This window comes from Delphinus delphis, chromosome 14 (genome assembly GCF_949987515.2).
Source record: "Delphinus delphis chromosome 14, mDelDel1.2, whole genome shotgun sequence".
Lineage (NCBI taxonomy): Eukaryota > Metazoa > Chordata > Mammalia > Artiodactyla > Delphinidae > Delphinus > Delphinus delphis.
This window is the reverse complement of record NC_082696.1, coordinates 63,001,472-63,006,539: the sequence shown is the minus strand read 5'-3', so window position 1 is coordinate 63,006,539 and position 5,068 is coordinate 63,001,472.

Here is a 5,068-nt window from a genome sequence, read left to right as displayed (position 1 = left end):
GTCTTGGCAGTCCCTCAGACTCCTCCCAAGCTTACAATGCTCTTACTGGGTGGAGGCAGGTATGGCTGGGTTAAATCCTTTTTCCTGGAAATATAATTTTCCTCTTGGAGTCAGGGCTCAATACTTTCTTGGAGCAGTACTGTGACATTTTTCTGTATAACACCTCTGATGCCCCTATTCCCCGACTTTCTGCCTCAGTGCTGCCATCTGTATAATACTCTCTCTTCCCATGCTACATAATAGCAAATTTAACCAAGGCCACCATCACATACACAATTACACATTATTGCCATTTGCTGGGGTCTGCTATAATTTAGCAAGAATCCTAGTTTTCAAATGCTGAGAGAATGTTTTAATCCAAAAATTGGTGTGAGAGGCTGAATAATGGCCCCCAAAGATGTTTGTGCCCTAATCCCTAGACCTCGTGAATATATGTCACCTTACATGATAAAGTTAGGATTGTACACCCAGGATTAAATTAAGGATCTAGAGATGAAGAGATTACTCTGATTATCCCTATATAATCATGAGGGTCCTTCTGAGAGGGAGGCAGTAGAATTACAGTCCAGAGAAGGCTATGTGACAATGACAAGCAGCAGACATTGGAGTGATGTGGCCACAAAGCAAGGAATGCTAACAACTTATAGAAGTTAGAAGATGCAAGCAACAGAGTCTCCCCTGGAGCCTCAAGAAGGAACCAGCCCTGCTAACAACCCTGATTTTAGCCCCATGAACTTTATTTGGGACTTCTGAACTCTAGAACTGTGAGGAAATAGATCTGTGTTGTTTTAAGCCACTACATTTGTGGTAAGTTTGTTATAACAGCTAATAAAATCAGGAATTTAAATATACATAAGAACAAACATTTCTTTGTCCCCCAGGACATAGAAAATGTAGTAATAACAGTGGTTCTAGCAGCTTCCACCTACCAAGATTGCATTATTTACAAGAAATTCTTCTTTGTAACTTACCCACTTTAATTCATATAATGGCACTGCTATTCCCATTTTACAGAAACAGTATCATAGAAACCCATTTACCCACTGAGTGAAAGGCAGAACCACAATGTGAACACAGGGCTTTGTGATATCAGTTTAAAAACTGGTACACTGTAAAAGCAAAACACAGATTACTGAAGAGAAGAATTTAAACATGGCTGAAAGGAATGTTGAAAACCTATCAAGGCAGTGTTATCAGTTGAGCTGGATCTCTCAAAAAACATTATGTGGGAGTCCTAACCCCCAGTCCCTCAGAATGTGATCTTATTTGAAGATAGTTTTACAGAGGCAATCAAGTCAAAATGAAGTCATTAGGGTGGGTCCTAATCCAATGTGACTGGTATCCTTATCACAAGGGGAACTTGGGTTAGAAAGACAGACTTGAATGCCATTTGAAGATAGAGGCAGAGATTGGGATGGTGCTTCTACAAGGCAATGAACACCAAAGATTGCTGCTGAGAATGAGACGAATGACCAGAAGCTAGGGGAGAGGCACAAACAGATTCTTCCTCACAAGGCTCAGAAGGAACCAACCCTGCTGACACCTTGATCTTGAACTTCTGGCCTCCAGAACTGTGAGACAATAAATTTCCGTGGTCTAAGCCACGCAGTTGGCAGTACTTTGTTATGGCAGGCCCAGCAGACTAACACAAGCACCAGTGATGATGAAAATTAGGACGATAACAGCAACTGCAGCTGATTTTAAAATATCAGTATTCACTCATTATAGTTATAAAATTTAAAAATGTAGTTCTTACAAATCCTCTTATTATATATGTTAGTCTAGCACACTTAGCAATCACTTTAAGGAGAACTCTGAATAAAATGTGATCACATTTCTAACTAAATACCTATAAACATAAACGGCATTTATAAAGATAGTATGTTCTATTTCCTTTAAAAATACTTCACTTGGGCTTCCCTGGTGGCGCAGTGGTTGAGAATCTGCCTGCTAATGCAGGGGACACGGGTTCGAGCCCTGGTCTGGGAGGATCCCACGTGCCGTGGAGCAACTAGGCCCGTGAGCCACAACTACTGAGCCTGCGCGTCTGGAGCCTGTGCTCCGCAACAAGAGAGGCCGCGACAGTGAGAGGCCCGCACACCGCGATGAAGAGTGGCCCCCGCTTGCCACAACTAGAGAAAGCCCTCGCACAGAAACGAAGACCCAACACAGCCAAAAATAAGTAAATAAATCAATTAAAAAAAAACAAACTTCACTTGTCTGACAAACAAAATCTTCTTGAGTACTTAAATTCTAATAAATTAAGCTTTTAAAGATGTTGAATCCTGAAGACGATTAAACGTTCTAACGCTATATAGAAATGGTAAGATTTCAACTTAAAAACACAAGCCTAAATCAAATACTGAGTTAGACATTTAAATTTACTCTTAGGGGTTAAATTATCTTAAACCTTTCAAGCACATAAAAAATCAAAACCACACAAACTTCTTAACCCACGTATATAAAAGTTATGGGGTGGATCCTCTCAAACATTCCTATACTGAATCCTAAATCTTTCTCAGGTTGAAACGTACTTGCAAGGGGACAGAAACAATTTATCATCACACACAAATCTGGGATTACCTTCTCACTTTGCTGAAGTTACCTAAAGAAGAGGAGATAGTGGCTGAGGCATGACTGGGCTCATATCCCTGCACAAGCAGGAATTTTAAGTCTTATTCATGGCCTGCAACAGGGATTTAAGGGAGAAAAATGGTTTCGTGTTCCACATGCCTGAGATTTGAGTCAAATTGTTACTCACTTTTCAAACTGAAATACATTCTGTACCCCCTTCCCATGTGGCTACACCGATGGTTTTTGTTTTTCTTTGGCTCTTAAACAAAAAAATGAACATTAATATGTTGTTAACAAAGTATGAAGCACAGGCCTAAGTGCTTTAAGATATATTAACTAATTTAATCTGTGAATTGAGATACTAGGTCCCAGTGGTGGCCTCAGCATCTTATCAGCATCAACAAATGAGGAATGTCTACTTGTATAACCAAAATATCCTATAGCTAGATGGGCAGGTGTAACAGAGTCAACATTTGTTCAATAATTATATCTAGGATCAACACATTACAGTTAATTAGTTTGTATATAACCAACTCTAGTAAGCAGTGAAATGGAATACCCCAGGGCAACAGATCCTGATCAGGGAATAACAGGCTCTTCAGACTGTAACAACTCTATCAACTAGAACAGCTCATAGCTCAAGGACACTTGCTTACATAGCTGGTTTGCATTTTTGTCTCTTAACTCTCCTAACTCTTGAAGATCAAAGTCTCTGGATGGAGCCTCAGGACCTGTTCTTGATGAGGCCTGGTGTAGGATTGATATGCAGTAGGTTTAGGGAGAGAGAAAGCACCCACAATGATGAGGTAACTAATGGGCCATCAAATGCATCCCACCTAAAGTTTAAGGTGCTGTGGCCTTTAATACAATTCCTAAAGCATGGGTGTATCTTGTGCTTATTGATTAGAAAGTTTATTCTGGGTAGATTAAATAATTTCATAATGAAAAAAATTTATGGTTAATATTCCAAAAATAAATATAAGTTGGACAATGTCTTACATATATCTAATAAGATAACTTACCAAACCTCTGAGTTACCAATTAAGGAAGTGAGTCTTACAGAAAGTAGTAATAAGGCTGGTCAGGAAGAAGTAAAGCTATGATTCAGACCCAGGGCTGTCTGAATCTCAAGCGAGCTCTTGAATCCCCACCCAGTGACTTAAATGGAATTTTAGCCTCTTGCATTTGGTTGAGGAATAAGACCTCTGGTAGACCACTATATTCTGAAATTGTGGATTAAAAGAAAAAGAACATGAGAACTTTGTTAAACCTATTCCTCCTCTCAGTTAATGACAAATGATAAATGAAAAGGATACTCTTTTGCGATTTGTGATGAATCAGAATGATCAAATTGGACAACAAAGAAAAAGAGATATATCCTTACTATTGTTCCTTCAGATTGGGAGATAGGTTAATTTCAGAAGGGAAATAGGAAAGGGAGGTGTTTCAAGTTGGGCATTTCAAGCTATCAGACCTGAAAAATGGTAAAACTTGCAATCATTATCTCATAATGGTTGCAAATCTTGGTACAAATCTTCCCATTATTGCAATGACTTAATACATACAGCATCAAGCAACTTACATTTTAATAAGATGACAATTTATTGCTTGAAGTAATTTTGTTTAAGCTATTTTTACTATTTCCCCCCTATTGTTAACTCTTAGAAATACTCCTACCAGCATATTCAGCCCTTTCCTTGTTATGGAAGTGTTACAGCTGCTGTAGTCTACGGCTCTTCTTTTGCTTGGGGTCAGAGAAAATTTTCTGGATAATTCATTTTTATCATTCCCTTTTCTAAGAATTCATGTTCATTTTTAAAGCAGTAAGCTTTATTTTCTTTTCTTCCAGATAATCTACAAATTATAAACATACCACAAAAATTTTTGAACATAATTCATACCTTTTGCAAACTAAAATCAAAACTTCAGTTTACAACATTTTTCCAAAACAATGATCTCTATGTTTATTCTTTTTAGCTTATTTTTTAAAAATGGTCAGAGTCAACATTTAGCATATTTCAATGCAAAACAGACTGAATTTTTTCTTCCTAGCAGCCTCTGATTTGTTCCAATCCTACCTTGAAGCAGAATTAGCATTTTGGTGGATCCTAACTCCAAAAGACATTAAACTTTTCACTGAGGACTCCATGGGAAAATTAAGACATTTAAGAAGGTTCCCTGGTTGGTGTCCTCATTTCTTCCAAAGATCCCTGTGACTCCCATTAGACATTTATCTCTCCTTTCTCAGACTTAGTGGGACATCCAAATAACACATTAAATGACTTTTTGCAGTAAACAATTTTGAAAGGATTGTTATAACTTTGCTTTTGAAGTTATTTAGCTGGAAGTGACTTTTAAAATTACAATTGACTCTGATTGTGCTGTATTAATCATGTTAACTCAAGGATTCTTGCAAAGTGAAAAGAGGTAACCTAAAATTGTTCTCATATATCATGACTGTATTTTTTAGAATTCAAAATTTGACAATTAATAC